Raw genomic sequence first — 19,410 nt, 5'->3', positions numbered from 1 at the left:
CTGGTTATTCTCTGGCTATGACACATTATGTTTATTAAATCTGCTGAAATTAATAATGGCTGATACATTTATATATGGATGTAAGGTCATGAAGATATTATCTCGGGCAAGATGTTTTGGATGTAACCCAATGCATCTGCGGGTCGACATAAACCTGTCTGACAATCTTGGCGTGACAGATAGTGCTGATCTACTAGCCTGACAAGACAGCGGTAATGTGTATTTTGTTATCACGGTTGATTTGTCTGTACTATGTCATTTCTTATTCATGAAAACTACAAATAGACCAGACTTGGTTTATAGTTGTTCTGACAGATATATACGACAATGTTGACATATGCTCTGTTTACTGCTTGCAGTATATAGGGATGTACATTATAAGGATTACACATCTGAATTAGAAATAATGGTTGATTGCATTATTTTATATAAGGGTCGGTATGAACTGCCATGCTATAGCAAGTATCCTTTGAAAAATTGGATTTGACCCCCAAATTATTAACGTTATGAATACATTACACATGAACATTGGTCTAAATACTGCAGTTGTTATGGTCCCGAACATAACCATGATATCCGCATCAAACACATCGCCATCAACTAATCATTTTTGTTTTGTTTAAGCTTTTACCCAATATCAAACATGCGGGAGGGTGTGCTTGTTTTGCAGCTTTTTCAATTTAAAAAACAATGAATATGATCCCCATAGTGTAGACCCAAATTCAAAGGCACGTTCAGGGAAGAAGAAGATAGATGTTCGGAAAGAAATTGTTGTTCGTGGAAAAACTGTGTAGCTAACACAGAATGACATTGAATGGATCGCTAACTGTAAACTATTCTCTCTCGAACAAAACATTCAACCCAGGATATGTTCATGAACACCATGTGACTCCACGACGAACAGATGGTTACAAAGATTGTATATAGAAATAAGTGTGTGTGTGTGTGTAGTTTGTATACTTTGTTACATTTTACTACATTGACAGTCACTGGTTGTCCTTGGCAGTATTGTAGCATACATGTGTCTGTCAGAATGCTGACAACAACTGTCAACAACATCCACTCACTGTCTTTGGTTGGCAGCTCAAGCGTTCTTGTGAGAATACTTACAATACACGGAACACATGTATTATATTTTTCAGAGATGCATTACACATGTAGTTTTAGTGATGTTATTTGTGCAGGAGAAACCAAAGATATATTTAATATACACAGTAGACATGCTTTGGTGACATTCGAGAACAACCTGCTACAAAGTAGGTTCCAATTGAATGCAGTGCTACATCACTGTGATGAGCAGGGAACACGAAGCTCTTTCAACTGAAAACGCAAATGATGGTAGGTAATTTTTCACGCACACAAAAAGGCATCAGAAGAAACTAATTTTGGAACCTTCATGGTGTGTAAGACACGTTTTCCTATGTATAAACTATTTGATTTAGTTCCAGGCTGATGTTTTTATGCAGCTCTATATATTGCCCCTTGTAATTTAACACGTCACAGCTTCTCGTGATCTTGCTTTACGTTCAACATAATGTTTGCACTATAATCATGATTTATGCACGATCCATTTATCACTGCGTGATTTCGTCTACAAACCAACCAAGGGCTTCGCTTAAAGGATGGCATCTTTCCAGCATTCCATTTCGGAAAAGGAAATATTACAAGGAAATATGGGTCAAACTGTTTCTCTGTTAAGCGATTGTGATGATCATTTGTAATACTAAAACATTAATGTTCTTTTTAAATAGTGCATGCATATTTGCGCAAGTTCAGCATATACAAAAGGAAAACAAAACATTTTAGCACTGCTGTCTGATCACAGATTTCCACACAAATAGTTAAGACAATTTATAAAACAAACTCATTTGGCTTGGTCAACATTCTTGAACTTTGGAGGTTTTAAAGCACGTCCCAGAACACGGATTGACGGACTCATTCATGGTGAACATAAATAATTTTCTGGATTTCATCTTTGATACAACGTTTCGGTGCCTGTTCCGGCCCCATCACCAGGTAAAACTAATTCTTAAACTAACTAACTAACAAATTAACTAACTAACTAACTAAAAAATAGTGCATGCATATTGGCCCAAGTTCAGCATATACAAAGGAAAACAAAACATTTTAGCACTGCTGTCTGACCACAGATTTCTACACAGAATAGTTAGCACAATGCTATTAAAACTAATATTAGTTTTACCTGATGATGGCACCGGAACAGACCCCGAAATGTTGTATCAAAGAATAAAAAATATGAAATCAAGAAGATTCTTTATGATCATCTAATAGCATCTTTCGAAATGCCAATCTAGCATCAGGCCTCATTAAAGCTTTTAAAAATTCATATGGTAGACATGTCGAGGACATTTCAACGTTAACTCATCAGAAACACACGTCATGTCGGATCATATTCCCTTTTGTGACGTTTACCAAGCATTTCTACGAGCACACGACTGATTTGCCTTTGCACGTGTTTGAGCCAATACCGCCGGTAGGACAGTATCAGCCTGGTATTATCATGGTAGCAGCACGATGTAATTGTGATTCAATACACACATCTACTTTAAGCAGATATTTCATAACATAACAGTGTATTGTCGATGTTATTTCAAATGTGCGCTCGTGCAGGAACACTGAAACCGGAATCGACAATAAAGTTTGTATGTTTTGAAACTGAAGCACAGATGTATCTATCTGACTACCCTTCAAATTGCTTTTGGTAATCTTTTTCACCATTTTGACCCAGTACCTTCAACCATCTGGGGGACAGAAAGCAATGTTCCAGCACCTACTGTCATACAAGAGGTATTAATTGTATCTTGGACAGTTATCAAAATGGGAGCAATGGCTTTTAATCATATGTCTTATAATACAGAGTTATATAAGTTATATGGCGTTCAGACCACATGCATAGAAAGAACGTGCCACGGTTTCATGTCCCAAGTGTGCTCAGTAGCCATACTGTCTGCTATCTTCCATCACATCCTGACGTTGACTGTTGTGCCCATGTCAACCATTGGATTAACTGGCCCAGACTCGATTACTTACAGAAAGCTGCCAAATTGTTGAGAGCGGAGTTGAAAAAGAAACAATCGTACAAATCTGACTAAAATATGAATACAGAAGGTGTATCTTTAGTCAATGAAAACGTTTTTGACTGAAACGTTCTCAAAAGAAGACGTTTCACTCCTTGAAAGTCCCTTAACGCGATACGTCCTGTTAAATGTGTGTCTTGTTTCTGTGAACTACTTTGCATATTCGACATTAAGTGATATACTGCATAATTTACGTACAACCAATAATTCACTTACGTCAGTCAGTGTCTCTTTAAGCTCTTCGGTAGTTCGATTCATTAAAAGATATAATGTATTCACGTGTTGCCCTTTAACAATCTGAAGAGCTCATAATAAAGACACGCTATCAAACGTTCTCGACAATTGCCTATACCAATCTATTAAAGTTTAACTATCCGTAGTTATCCTATGTTTGTTAATAAAGTAAAGTTTAAGTCCTCTTTTTTGAAGTTTTAATATGACATGCATAGGTAATGAAACGACCCTGGGAATTGTTAAGTAGCACAATGTAGTAATTTCAGTATCTTCTCTGACGGTAATCATTGAAAGACTATGTTGGCAAATTGAAAAGAAAGCTCAAGTAATATACGTTATCCTCGATCGTTGTTCGGCTGCCCTCGGGGGCAAAACTGAAGCTCGCGTTCCTGGAAGGAATCATTCCTTTGACCACAACTGTCTAATGAGACTGGCGTTCAGAGATTGTGTCGGGCACACAAATTGCTTGATGTATAACCTGGAGCCCTTTTCCTGCAAACTGTAAATCACTCAGAAACATTCAGATCATTGGGTTACAGTTCCACACGAGTTACGGATGTTCTAATTTCAGTGATAAGATGTGTAAACCCTGAATGGTAAGTGATGCTTAAACAAACTTAGGTTTGATCACATTTCTGAGGGATGGCGCCGCTAAGAACTGCTGATCCTATTCCAGTGGGGTGGAATTGTCGACATATCTTACGGAGGATTGGCTCAAAAACTTAGAATTAGATTGATAGAATTCATGAGAACTTACACAAAGAACAACGCAAAGAAAGTAACACGAACAATTTTTTTATCCAAATAGTCCTGAAGCAGCTTTAGGCAAATTCTATACAGTTAATACAAACGTAATAAAAAGTAATACATACATCATTTATCAAGGATATTAGGTAGTCAGTTTGAATGGTCAAGTGTTACAAATTCATATGTACTGAGAAATATTTAGCTTCTTTATGACTTTAATGATCATTTGGGTACACTCTCTCGTCGGTACAGCACATCTGATGCTCACATGTTTTAGTCAAACGCTCACTGTGTATTCCAAAAGATACAGTACTATCACAAAAAACAATTTTCTATGTGGGTGTATGACAACGTCTGATTATGGAATAGTCCTGTGATGTTTTGACTTGATATACTCTGTCTGTTTTCTTGTTGAAAACAAATTCTCAAATATTGTAAACTATTTTGTGCTAGAAAATTTTGCAATTAGTCAAAACACACACACACACACACACACACACACACACACACACACACACACACACATTTTATTATTGGTATTGGACTCTTGCAAGGAAGGAAAAACGCTCTTACTGATTGAGAAGTTTATGGCCTTGTTTAATGATTTTGATTAGCACTCAATGCGCCATGGCAGTATATGTAGGACGGTTTTCTTTTATGACCCCAGTGGAATTGTGATGCTTACCCAGCCCTTATTTAACATATATTTTCCAAGCTTCCAAGGTCTACATAATATCCTGGAATGATTATAGAAATTCATCTTAGGTCGCCTCCCTGCAGCTGGTCGATGAAAGTTAGTGCTATTCATGATCATCAACTGAAGAAGTATCATATTTGCAGAATCATTTCAGCTACATTGTGATGCAAGATGACACATATAAGGTGCTATAACACATTTTACAGATTAAATACCCTATTATTTTCAATACTTCGACTAACTTTATTCTTGGTAAAATACGCCACGACTGCCACTTATTATAATACATACAAATAACAGTTGCTGCACGATAACGATAGGATCAATGCTCTTTGTTAGCCCTTTAATGTTATACTTCTTTTACAAAACTGAAGAGAAACAGTAGCATGACATGTCGACAACAAAGTACAAAACCTCTTCCGTCGAAGTAAGGACCACATTGTGCAGAATCGCAAGCCTGACACTGAGAAGTATGAACATAGGTTTGAAGCTTACTACAATAGGGGGTTTATGCGCTGCATCCCGATATCAAACTTTCAGGATTAGACTCATAGTGACAAAAAAAACAATATTTACCAAAGCCTCATGTTCGTCTCCCCGCGCAGCCATCTTTGACGATTTTTATGCCGTTTCGGGATGCTATGACTGCCATTTTGTAATGCTATGACTGCCGTTTTGTACGCTCGGCGACCGTTCTCGAGAGCTTATGTAGCTGATACGCGAGTTTTGTTTCCATTTTAAACAATTAGTTTTCCATTACATATGCGTTTGTTTCGGTTTTAGAGATATTGTTGCAGTTTTTGGAAGTTTATGTTCCTATTTTGGTGATTTTTGTTCTGTTTTGGTGTATATGAGTTCAGTTTTGAGGATTTGTTCACCGTTTTGTATGGTAAGCCTGACTGTAAGGGACTTTGAACAGTGTGCTTTATTAACAACACAAACATCAATTCAATCTTATTTTGAAGTGTAAATGATTTCTGGTAATTTGATTGGTTTAATTGCTGATCACTTAACCCGTTCATTTATCAAGAAACCTTAATAGGTGGCGTTTTCCAAACACGTGTCATGTACATGAACTCGAGTAATTACATAATAGTCGTAATTATTCACTACCTGTTTTTATCATTTTTGTCAAGACTCCTGACTTGTTTGATGCATGTCATCGTATCCTATTTGTAGGCTTTAATCATACACTGCCATTATACATCTGAAAGGTTGTTTTTACTTTTGAACATTACAATTAACATAAATTCGAAAAACCAAGTTATAATCTTTAGCTGCACCTTTGCATAAATGAAAAGACAAAAACACTTATATACAATCTGCACAAGTGTTCCAACAAACCGACTTAACAGGAAGCAGCTGTGTGTAAAAGATGGGCTCCCATGGGTGCCGTCTGTTATGGAAATGCAAACATGTGTTCCAGCAAAAGGAGTTCTGTCTCGTTTAGTTCAACGGGATTAGGATCACATGACATATTGGACCTGTCATAAATTCTGCTTGGGATACCGCACCAGGTTATCGAAAGCCCTAATAATCCCAAAGTTGTGTTAATGGTGCTGTTGGTGGGAAGTTGACAAATATTATTTATTTCCTGTTTCACTGGGACATCATTATCTTGTGAACATTTGATGGCATACTTATTCACTGTTACAAGTACGGATCATATTGAATTAAGAGGCCATGGAGTACAAATGAATTAACACTTATTTACATAGATGATAAATGAAATGTCTAGATTTTCGATATATTTTGTTACAGTCACCTTCTATTGAAGTGATATTATAATCTATGACAACGCTCCATAAGACGCGATCAATTTGGAAACAGAAACGTTCATAGATTAAAAATATCAATCGCTTCAACTCAGATGACTTGAAGTGGGTGATTGCATCAGAAACCACATGCACGAAATCGGATGCATTTCCGTAGGTTCGTTGTTCAGGTAAAAGCGATTAATGCGTAAAGTCACTGGTTCCCAGATAACTGATTTGTTTCTTATGCGATGAAATCTCTGAAAGGGATTTTCATGGTTGATAAGGAGACCAAAGTAAGCATGAAATATCCCGTGAGTGCAAATTCTTGTACCAAATTCCACTACTGAGGGAAAACTAATATCTGATGCTTTGATATGAGACATTTAACTATGAAGCTTCGGACTTAAACATGAAACGAAAGGTTCGCGTGTCCTAGTCTGTTTAGCAGCATGGGACATATAGTGGGGAATTAGGTTCATATAAGAGAAAAATGGGAATTGTGTTCATTTGTTTGACTGCCAGTGGATTGACTGTAATTTCTTACATTTCGACCGTGGTACCAGTGCATTGCAATAAAGAGCCATCACCACACTTCAAAAAAGCATTTTCCTTATTTTGATACAAGTATGGAGCAACCCCTTTGCACCGAACTAGCTGAAAGATTTCTAAACGAAGGCCTCACAGCGAAGTTGATATTCCAATGTCAAAATACCATTTCCTGACAAAGAAACACGTGCCACTTTTGTTGGTTACATTACATCACCAATACAATTTAGACTGTACCAACAGTGTCATGTGTCTTTTTGTAGACGCATATTGATATAGTTGTGTTCTCAAAGAGATGTTACGCTATATTGCTGGAATATTGCTAAAGGCGGCGTAAAACGAATCTCACTCACTCATCACAATTAACCCATATGCTGGCACTTGTCTAACAGAATCTCTGTACGTTGAAGTAAGGTTATAGCAGGAACAAAGAAAATGTTCCCATTTGCAATAAACGTGTTTTGTCCGATCGATAGAAGTTAACCGTAAGTCGGTGTAATGTTTGTCCAATCTCCAACTACTTCCCATAAGCTGCTCAGCGATGCGATGTCAAATGACTTATCACTGGAACTAAATTTCCAATAATTTGATAGGCTCATTAAATACGCTCTCGAGCTCAGAATGAAAAGCTGTTGCAAAGAAAGGAAAAAAAGCCATGTTGTGTATCAATAACGGTATTTAAAGGCTGAGAGTAAGAAATCGCATTATGATTTTGCGTCATAATGGGCCATTCGAGCACACTATTGAAAATCAATTCCTTTCAAATTTGATGACGTAGAAAATGAAAAAGCGCAAACACAGAAATGCCAGGCCCTTTAACTTATCCGTTGGCTCTAAGGATCATATTCGTAATGTAACCAGTATTATTGTCGTTTTTACAGTCTGGAATATGTTCCGCTAACGTCACATGTCGAGGAACACCACATCCGGCTTTTAGGTCATCTCATTATCCTTTGCTAGCTCAGTCATGAAGCATTACATCGAATTCCCACACTGAACACAAGATTAAAGATTATTTTTAGCGTGTGAAATGAACACAACGTACTTTTTCATATCTAATTTCTAGAATTACCTCAATATAATTGTCAATCCGGTCTAAGACATTTATAGCAAGTTAAATAATATTTTTTGAAATCACATCAGTTGAAATCAATGTTGTCCATTGTGTACATTTGTGAGACCGCCATGGTGCAACTGTAATATTGCCGAAGGAGGCATTAAACAAACACATGAACGTAATATAGTCGAAATTGTACAATCAACTATGCTTTATGCAAAGATTTAATGTGGACACGGTTTTTGTCGCTTTTTGTATTGATTAGTTACAAGTCTATTTTAACACGCGAACAGTATAAACATCCTTGTATCGCCTGTGTAAACGTGTTTGTTATTTCGAAAATATTCTTAAAATATTACCTTGGATGTAGTTCTTACTATACTGTGGGACCGTGCTTATCCGTGCAAACTATATCCAGAAACATCGACAACCTCGATATTTACGTAGTCATGCTACATAAAATGCTTCATTTTATCCGGAAGTGGATAGTGCACTTTAGTTAACAACAGTGCCAAACACACTACTGTATCCAACTTAGCGGACAGCGAGCACCCTTGACGATGTTCGTTGAGCAATTCAACACCTGGGGTCAAAGGTAAGAGTATCTCGAGATCGCAGTTTCAATTTAATCATGATATTACATAGACTGGTCATAAAAAGTGTTCATTGCACATCTAGCTTGATGTTTGCATTACGTTTATACAAAATGTCGTTCATAATTAACCATCTTAATGGTGAATGACCTCATGAACTCACTGATATCTTAGATCGTCCACGTTGAGATTACCGTTATTGATGCCTTCGAACTAATGTTAGTTGACTCAAATGGACACTTATACCATAAGTGCCAAACATTGATGCAATAAAGGTTATATTTGTGGTAGCCTTAATACTGTGAGTCAACATGACTGTGCAAAATACTGGAATATTTTACTTATTATATAATACAGTATGTTTTTTGCTTTTGTAGAATTTGGGTAAGATAGGTAAATAAAAGCAACAAAACCCTTTCCACATCCATAAGAAATGTCTCCTAAAAGCACAGTCGATTATACAATTTCGACTAGATCAGGAGTCTATGAATCACTATAAATAGACTGGTGATACTAAGTGTACGCAAGAAGGTGAGCGTATCCTGCACCACCAATGGAGCCCGTCATATACGTTTGCAAAGGCAAGTCAATTGTTCACTTGTATGAACGTGTCAAAATAGGGAATGGCATTGGACATATTTTGTTGTGACTGATGCGTCCTATTTGGAACTTTCCTTCTCATGTCTGTCATAACACATTTTGAAAGATTTACGAAAGCCTTAAATTTGGAAACTTGATTGAACAACTTCGGAACACTAGCTGTGTGTGATTTAGACATCCTTAAATTCCAAACCGTGTATTACATGTGCTGACAATTATTCGATTTATGTATGAGGGACCGTATAAATATCGGTACAGAGAACCCAATATGCATGATCGTCGCAAAGAGTTGACATTTAGGTTTAGGTGCATTGGCAGTATAATATGGCGGTGTGATAGGTTGCTAAAAATGTAAATATATTATCCCGTGAAGATTCAGTGGAAATATTTAAACAATAGCTAGTTGTCAGGAATGTAATACTATATAGTGTTAGCGGCTGTGTGGATGTAACTGTCACAAAACATCAGTATGCTCGGATCATTGCCTTTGCAGTAACATTTACGATTTCCTGATCTAGATTCTATAAGTTCTATAGGTCTATAAGATTCTATAAGTACTGCCGACATTTGGCGAAATACTGCTACGCATTTGCATCCGTTCTGAGAGAGACACAGGAAAAAGTCGTATGTGTACACCTTTACAACCAACTTCCGATACAGATACATGTAGCCTTAAGATTACTTTACTGTAACCTCAGATAAGCGGTGTCACTACCATGAGGTATACGAGATTGCATGTGGAATCTTCATCAGAATAGCACATAACGCCCGTCCAGTAATGCCTCCATTTCATTTTTGTAAAACAGCGCGTCAAAGTCGAAATTCTAACCATCACGCATGCACCAAAACACGATACTGCATAACTCATCTTCCTCAAAGTGTCATCTCCTAATACCAAAATGGAAGTTGGGCCCTATACATATCCTTCAGTTTCTGTATCAAGAGGGAAGACTTTAACTTTCCACGTCAGTCCTTGTTCCAGAATAATATTCCAGCAGCGCCGATCATTGGCGTCTCCATTTCAGAGTCACTTTTTAAGAAATTGATACCACTAATGTCCAAAGGGAATTTGATCAGGATTACAACATTCAAGTTCTCAGAAATACTTTCCAAAGGTTTAACAGCACGGCTTTCCTAATTTAAAGTGAGTGAGTGAATGAGTTTAGTTTTACGCCGCACTCAGCAATGTTCCAGCTATATGGCGGCAGTCTGTAAATAATCGAGTCTGGACCAGACAATCCAGTGATCAACAGCATGATCCTAATTTAAAACTTCAGGCTTTCAAATAGTATGTGTGATGCAAGTCCCTATTGGCACCGATTTGTACAATCAGTTCCAATGTTTTGTCGGTTGAATATTCTCAGTAACTAAAGAGATTGAACATGTGAAGAGATACATTTAATATTTAAAAAAAACTAATTTCTACATAGATGAATACTTAAGACATTCAAAAAATACTTTCACAGGCAATTAGTTGTGCCATATACAGTGTTAACCCTAACGCAACAAACCTTTTATCTGTTCAAAGGCCCAGAACCTATTTCGTTTCCTATTTGCCACACACAAAGAGGCTTTCAGAATAGTAGAAATATGGCCCAGATACTTGTCTGAACAGCGAGCCAGTGAGTAGGTATGCTTGGTATGGCAAGTATAAGTGTTATTTTTAAAGTTCCAGTTTGAATTATTTCTCAGTCGCATATTAATGATGAGTTAACGAAAAATTATCAAAATGTTCTATTTAAGTTAACTTTGACTTTGATAACTTGGACAGGTCAAGTCATTCGAACATAACAGGATGTCAAGTAAGGGTGTAAGTCCCAATGTATCGACACTGTGTGGTATGTGTATATTTCATTGCATTTATGAGAGTGAGTGAATAAAAGAGTGCAAAAATGCTTTGACGTAAAATAATGGGATGGAAGAAGAGAGAAGATGTTAGGGTGAGGAAACGGAAATAATAGGGTAAAGGCGCTAAATGTGCGATGAAGATTTTGGCATTGTAGTTTTGAAAGTAGGGCAGTAACAGCAGTGAGGGAAATCCAGAGTCACAGAGACAACAATAGCTATACGTAGTAGCAACGAGAGACAGAGCATGAGGATGACAGAGAAAGGAAGATACTGTTCTCATATTATTTCATCCTTTGCTGTAGGGTGGTATTGCATGACTACTTTGGTTTATGCAGAAGACGTCAGCATTCTGTTATGTTGTCAGAGTCATGTTCCCAGGAGGTACCCTCTGCAATGGTGGCAGTAACAAAGTCCTGGTAAAGGATTGGAGTGAGTGAGTGAGTTAAAAATGTATCGTCACATCGGCAATATTTCAGCCATATCGTGACGAGAACAATTAATTGGTACACATAGTAAGTAATAGTAAATTATAATAGCCTGCCTACGAAGGACAGTAAAATAACTAGATTATCACAGAGAATAATTTAAAACTAGTAATTAAATCTAAAACAGTGTAACTTTAGTTGACAATACAATATAAAACCGGGCTATAGATTGCCAACAACTGAAGGTAGTTCACCATACTAGGGACCGTAAAGGATTGGAGAAATGTTAACGTTTCCTGCATAACCACTGGACATTACAGGTTCTGACCTGCGTAGGTAACAATGACCCGAATGCCAATCATATTCATAGCCATGGCAATCTTTCATGGTGTCAACAGTATCATTTTCTATATCGATGTAATAGGTAACTATTTTATGATTTAATGTGTCCGAGGTATCTTCTGCATCAGTTTCATCCGATAAGCAACATCACATGTTATGTTTCGCGCTCTCATAGGTCACATCTGAAATGTTCTGTTGAAACCAGTGCACCAAATGCTTGGGCTGATGGAATATTGCTCGACATGATGGGAAATTGACATTTGGAAAGCTGAAATCAACCTTTTTAGTCATACAGCCTTGTGGAGAGTATTTTTGTCCATTTCAAAAGAGGAATCCAAGAGTATAGTAAATGCATTTTGGCCTGTAATATGTCTTTTTTGTTCTGAAGAATGATGGGCAATGCTAAAGTGTGATCTTCGTCCTTACCTTCCTACAGGAGATATCTCAGTGGGTAATTGTTAGAGGAGTCAACAATCAAGAGCAATTTTATTCGATATATATCTGGCATTGCGCGCATATAATGGATGAATAGACATCTTCCTCTAAATGGAACAAGCTGTACGTTAACAGGACGGATCATATCTGAACGGTAGAGTCAAACACATGCCAGGCATCGCAAAGATGCCAGTATATCTCAGGCACGCCAACACTTTTTGTGTCATCAGAGCAAAGGCTACTCTGCAGCAATTCAAGCTTTGCTTGACTTGCTTTCACAATGGATGTACTGTATTGCTTGTTTCAGGTGATGCAAGTCAGAACCATAGCTTATGAGCAATATTTAGCAGCCATAACTTTCACAATATCAGTGGTTATCGTTTTGTCCTTTTCTGTCATTGTGGTCTTCTTTAAATATGTGTGCATGTCACCAGAGGTATGACCGTATTCTCAGTGAAACGCAGCCTCTGTATATGTACCTCATGCAAAACCTATTGGGGTTTATGACCTTTCTATGGCGACGACGTAAACGGTTTATCGCAGTAGGTGTGGTAAAATGTCACTAATGACCAAATAGGAAGTGCATACGCGTTTTGATTCTAAGATGTGCCACACATGAACGTGATCCTTCTTCCAGGTAGGCCATGAAATGCAATCTGGATCAAACAACTTGATGATGAAGTCTGAACAATACATATACGATGACTGTTAATGGATATTGTATTACCAATTGACCCAGACTGCACTGGAGATAATCTTTTATCAGATTTATGTTATAGGTCAGGGGAGTACAGTACGCGACCATCTGTGTAAGTGATATGAAGTAGAAACCTGCCTAAAATAACATTAGCTTAACAACTGACTAGTATTATTGGGGAAGCTCAATACACCGGATATGGAGCCGCGTGATAAAGTGGCTGGAGACTGGTTCATCAAGTCTCTGATGCTAATTCCCGCGGAGGAAGGAGGAATATGAAGCTCCTTTAAGCAAGATTGACGAGATATCCCATTGAGGAATATGAAATACGGAAAACTTTCGTGCTGTGACCGCGAGTGTATTCATGAAGAGGATGTGCTTTGTCACACATTGTTTCCGTTCTTGGACGGAATATATTCACGTGTGAAAAATGAATGAACGAAATCAGATTAAGTACAAGGGAAATACGTTAATGGTGTCACTTAATGAACTATCACTTTCAAAATATAATACATAATAGGTGAAACTTTTGTGAAAACGCTATGAGGTATTTTAAATAGTGAATGAAAAAAATCCAACAGTTTTAGTAAAAGTGAAATACGTTAGCAATTGATGATACTATGACATGTAATAGGTGAAATTTGTAGTGTGAAACTGCTATGAGATATTTGAAATAGTGCTTTTTCAAAACTCTAAAACCACCATCTCTGACTATATAAATTACTACAAGACTAAAACAACTACGTAACATTTACTGGTTATCTGAACATCAGTCGTTGGTTAGTCGCATTTAGTAAAAGTGGATCACACTAGCAATTTATGATAATATGTGACTTTTAAAATATAAGTAACAGGTGAAAATTGTAGTGTGAATCCGCTATGAGATATTTGAAATACTATTTTTATAATCTCTAAAACCACCATCTCTGACTATAGAAATTACTGTATGCTTCGACGAGACTAAAACACCTGAGTAACATTTACTGGTTATTTGAACATTAGTCGTTGGTGAGTTGTATTACAGCCAAATGTAATCATGTTCTTATGTAAATCTGTACTCTTTATGGGTAAATTGTGTACCCTGTGGCTACAAGCTGTATTTTAGTTACATGACGGCTTGTCCACTGGATTTGAGGAACACTTCAAATATACTAAATGGTGAAACCTGTGATAAGGTGAACGGTGTTAACAAAACTACGCCCATATTTTTCAGCAAAGACAAACCTTGATTCATATCCATAATCATCGGATTGTGATACGACTAAGGGACGTAACTACGTGTAAGTACAGTGAACCGATGAAGCATTTTCACTGCCCTTGCAATATTAACATGCAATATACATGAATATAATTCATGCCACATCTATAAATCGTGGTATATTGTATTCTATATTACTAAAACCTCCAGTTTTGATGGAAAGAGATCACATATACACTATAGAACCTCGGCTACATCGCAGTGTGGTCAGAGTGGACATGACATGGCAAGACCTGCTCATTTGTTTCTAAACACCTGGTGTCATCACTGATTTTTCACTGTTTTTCTTACCGTCGTTTCCGAAAGATACTCGAGATTAGTCTTTCTCTGCCTTTGACGATTTATAAATAATCTCCTTATACGTAATGCACACCTGTCAAGTCAACGCAACATTCAACATCCCTTGTATCACGTTCATTACTAACAGAATACAAATAACAGAAGTTAATTGTATTTCAAGGCCAGGAGGCCTAGAGTACAGTTTAAGATGTAAAACTGTTACATACCATTTTAAGAGCGCTGTAATATTTGAATACACAATGCAACACATGTTCTATTTGGGACCACGCCTTCCCAGGCCAGCACAGACTGCGTTCATTAATACTACGGATTGTGAGTTCATTAACCTAGTCGTTAAAATCAGAAACTCCAGTTCCCAGAGCCCCACAATAATGTAAGTTCGGAGTAGCGTCAGTTCCATAATATAATGATCAGTCATTGTTTCATGTCACACATGCAGCAGTACATATGCGTCGAATCGCATGCATACAGACAGGCAGACAGACAGACACGCAGGCAGCTTCTTACATATAGCCTGGCCACAAACATGTGAAGACATTCACAAAGTGGTAGTGCTGCTGCAAACGGGTCATTTTAAAGCCTCTCGTCAGTTTACAATGTGTCGCCGTCGCCGTGATTTTGCAGCAACAATGAGGAATTGGCGTGTAATTGTGTTCAATCTTTGCTATAATAGATATTATGCCATACTCATGTGCATATGTGCATGCCTGAAACGTAATACCTGTTGTTACATACTGTCTATAAAACTGTAATATAGGTTTATCAAACATGAATGTGAATATTCTATGGTGATGGGTTTGGTCAGGTGGCCCCGCAGCTGACTCTCTGTACCTTCGATCTGTCACCCTCATACTCCGGGGAAATCACCAAAGTGGCGAACATCCAACACCCCTCCCCCAGCCCACGTCAATCAAACACGCCTTCATATACCCTACAGTCAAGGAGTTTTTGTACGGATGTGGATATTTCATTTTATTACCATAAATCACTATGATGGCGTTATCTAGTTAACAACTTCAACGGACATCAATAATGTATTCTATTACCGTATTATCTGGACCTGTATAGGTACTGTTTGTTGCTGAGAAACACTCTGTTCAATAAATTTCTGATTTCCATGTGTATGCTTGCGTTTGGCGTGCCAGCCCTATTTCATACGTGTTCATTCTGTTAGTTCGCCCCAAAATGCACTCACACTGTCCACACACTTTCCTCCTAAAACTCACTGACTCCGCACTTTCACACATCTCCCTCTTTCCTCCAGTATACTTCACTCACTCACTCACTCAACGTAATTCCTCCATCGAGCACATACTCAGCAATTAATTGAATGACCCGTTCATTCACTCATTCGTCATTAACAGTATTACGTGACTATAAAAGTCAACTCCAGAGAAAAATCAGTTTCGATTATCCTTCGTGGCAAATTCCACTGGACATATAAGACATAATGGTAAAATATACACGAATGGATCACGGAAGATCAGTAATGGCCGTAGGTGTGGGCGCAAAAGGTTAAGCATGTGCTGCCTTACCGGTAGCACCGCCTCTCACATTTCCCTAATGACTGTGACATGAACCGTCTGCCATTCTTATTTTGCGAGTATTTCTATGTTCGAGGGAATAGGAAGCAGGTGCACCATAGACGGTGTTGTTTACAAGAAACAAGAGAAATGTTAACCATCCACTTTAGAAGCGTGGCAATGGGTAGCTTCGGCTCATTACAAGGCACCTTAAGCTATATACATTGCGGTGGGGATGTATATGCCAGTCAAACAGAACGTAGAATATTGAACAGTGCCTTTATGACAAGGTAAATTGGAAATGATAAATTTGGAGCGGATATAGACGAAAGAAGGCAGTTTATTATTTCCCATGTCTCAGTATATCAGATTGACGTCTCCTGTGAGGTAACCATGGCAGTGAAACACACAACCTTGTACCATGGATACAAAGCAATCCTATCCTTGGTATTGGCAAGACCAGATAAGTTATGCTTTGTCTTTATATCACCTACAAATACTAAGTTTAACTAATAAATATCCTTGTAGAGACTTTTCAAGTGTAAATAAAACGTTGATTATCACAGAGTCAACACTTCCGATTTTCCTTTGTTCTTTTATAATGACAATTAAATGCAATGTAACATATATATTAACACTGACACGGTTACATGCAACAATGGCAGAAGATGTCTTTATGCAGAGTCTCAGGAACAGTAGGACATGCTTACTCATTTTGCAAAATCTGGAGGCATAACTGATTGTCAGTTTTCTAGTCAAATCATAAGTAATCATAAAACCTGGAGCCATCATAAGTTATCACGATTTAGCCTTCATGTCCATGTGGATTCCGTCTCAGCAGATATTGGAAGTTAATTATTCTCTGGCATTTACAAATTATATTTATTAAGTCTGCTGGAATTAATAATGTTTAATACATTTATATATGGAAGTAAGGTCATTTTGCTATTATCTCGGACAAGATGTTTTGGAGGAAACCAGTGCATCTGTGGATCATCATAAACCTGTCTGACAGTCTTGGTGTGACAGATAGTGCTGATCTACTAGACTGACAAGATTGCGATAATGTGTAGTTTGTTATCAACGTTGATTTGTCTGTAGTAGGTCATAAATTTTCGATGAAAACCACAAATAGATGAGACTTGGTTTATGGTTGTCCTGACAAACATATTAGACAATTTTGATATATGTTCATTTACGGTCGTATAGTATATATGTATACATTATATGGATTACACATCTGAATAAGAAATGTAGGTTGACTGCACTATTTTCAAGAAGGTCTGATATGAACTGTCATGCCGTAGGTATCCTTTGAAAATTGGATTTGACCACAACATGGCAAATATTATCAAATAATTAGACATATGCATTCATCGAAATACTGCAGTCTTAAGGTAATAGGTATCCGTATGAAATACACTACGATTCAATAACGACTTCTTGTTTGTGTCATATGTACCCATCATCACACACCCGAGAGCGTATTTGTTTCGCAGCATTTCTATTCTTGAAGATCTTGAGTATCTGTTTCCCATACTGTAGGACATTAAGTCGTACGCTACCGTTATTCAAAGGCATTTGTACAGTTCTTAGAGGCATTCGATGAAGCCAGCTGTTCTGGAAAAGACCTGTGTGGTTAGTCAAAAGGACCTGTGCAGCTAACACGGAAAGCTATTGCATGCACTGCTCTCTGTAAGGTATTCTTGAATAAAACATTCAACCAGGATATGTTTCTGAACACAGTTTGAACCGACTCAATGAGAATCCGATGGTTACAATGATTGTAGCTATAATTTAAGGTGTATTTACATTGTATACACTGTTAGGTCCGCCTCCGTGGTGTAGTGGTTAGAGCGTCCGCCCGGAGAGCGGAAGGTCGCGGGTTCGATCCCCGACCGCATCATAACAAAAGATGCTAAAATATGGTAATTGTTGGTCCCTGCCTGGCGCTCGGCATTAATGGGTACAGCAAGGACTGGTCAGTATAATGTGTCTGAGTGGGGTATTCACGAGGTGAGGTGAGGTGAGGTGAGGTGAAATTGGGTTTTACGTCGTGCTCGAGAATATTTCGCTCATATGACGACGTGCATGCGTGTGTATGTGTATGTGTATGTGTATGTGCGGCTCCTTGTACTAGCCCAGACTTAAGCTGCTAAAAGTAGATTTTTCATAACATAAAAGTGTATTGTCGAGGTTATTTCAAAGCTGCCCTCTCATGCAGAAATACTGAAACCGGAATCGACAATAAAGTGGTATGTTTGTAACTGAAACACAGCTATATTATTATTATGATTATAGGATATTTATATAGCGCGCAAATCCACACAATTCGTACACGCTCAAGGCGCTGGTATTCCCTCGATCATTGGATGACAATCTCATCTCCCCGGGGAGTATACAACTCTTGCAGCCACTAGGCGCACCGAGTTATTGCGGCTTTCTCATCCTTACGAGGTACCCATTAACAGCTGGGTGGGCTGGGACACATAGTGACAGTACTTTGTCCAAGTTTACTGCAACTTACTGTACCCACAACTAGGTGTTTGCACGCATTTATGTCATATACCGACGGACTCGTGGGTTCTTTTAAGTGCACAGGGTTGTGTACTGTACACTAGGGGTTGTGACAACACTGAAAGAGTCTGCACACAAAGTTGACTCCAAGGTTTTTTCACCCGGTGACAGGTGGGCTCGATCCCGACACCTCAAGCTCGCTGGATCACTAGCCTGGCGCCTTAGCCAACTCGCCCACCATGCCCCATGTATCTATCTGACTACCCTTCAAATTATTTTTGCTTATCTTTTTCATCATTTTGATACAGTACCTGCAACCATCTGGAGGAAAATACAATGATCATACACATACTGTCATACAAGAGTTACTCATCAAATTTGTACCTTCGACAGGTATCCAACGCTATATGGAGTTCAGACCACAATGTCATGGGTAGAAAGAAAGTGCAGCGGTCTTATGTCCCAAGTGTACTCAATAGCCATACTGTCTGCTATCTTCCATCACATCCTGACGTTGACTGTTGTACTCACGTCAATCACTGGATTAACTGGCCAAGACTCGACTATTTGCAGAAAGCTGCAAAGATGTTGAGTGCAGAGTTTAACAGCAAATCAACAGTATCTAATCTGACTAATATATGAATACAGAGGAAGAATCTGTAGTCAATGAACACGTAGTTAGTTCTCAAGAGAAGAATTTTCACGCATTGAAAAGTATTGTGCTGAACCGTCACTC

Source organism: Haliotis rubra, unplaced genomic scaffold (genome assembly GCF_003918875.1).
Source record: "Haliotis rubra isolate DU_JTF1 unplaced genomic scaffold, ASM391887v1 Scf443, whole genome shotgun sequence".
Taxonomy (NCBI): Eukaryota; Metazoa; Mollusca; class Gastropoda; order Lepetellida; family Haliotidae; genus Haliotis; species Haliotis rubra.
Note: the sequence above shows the minus strand (reverse complement) of the source record.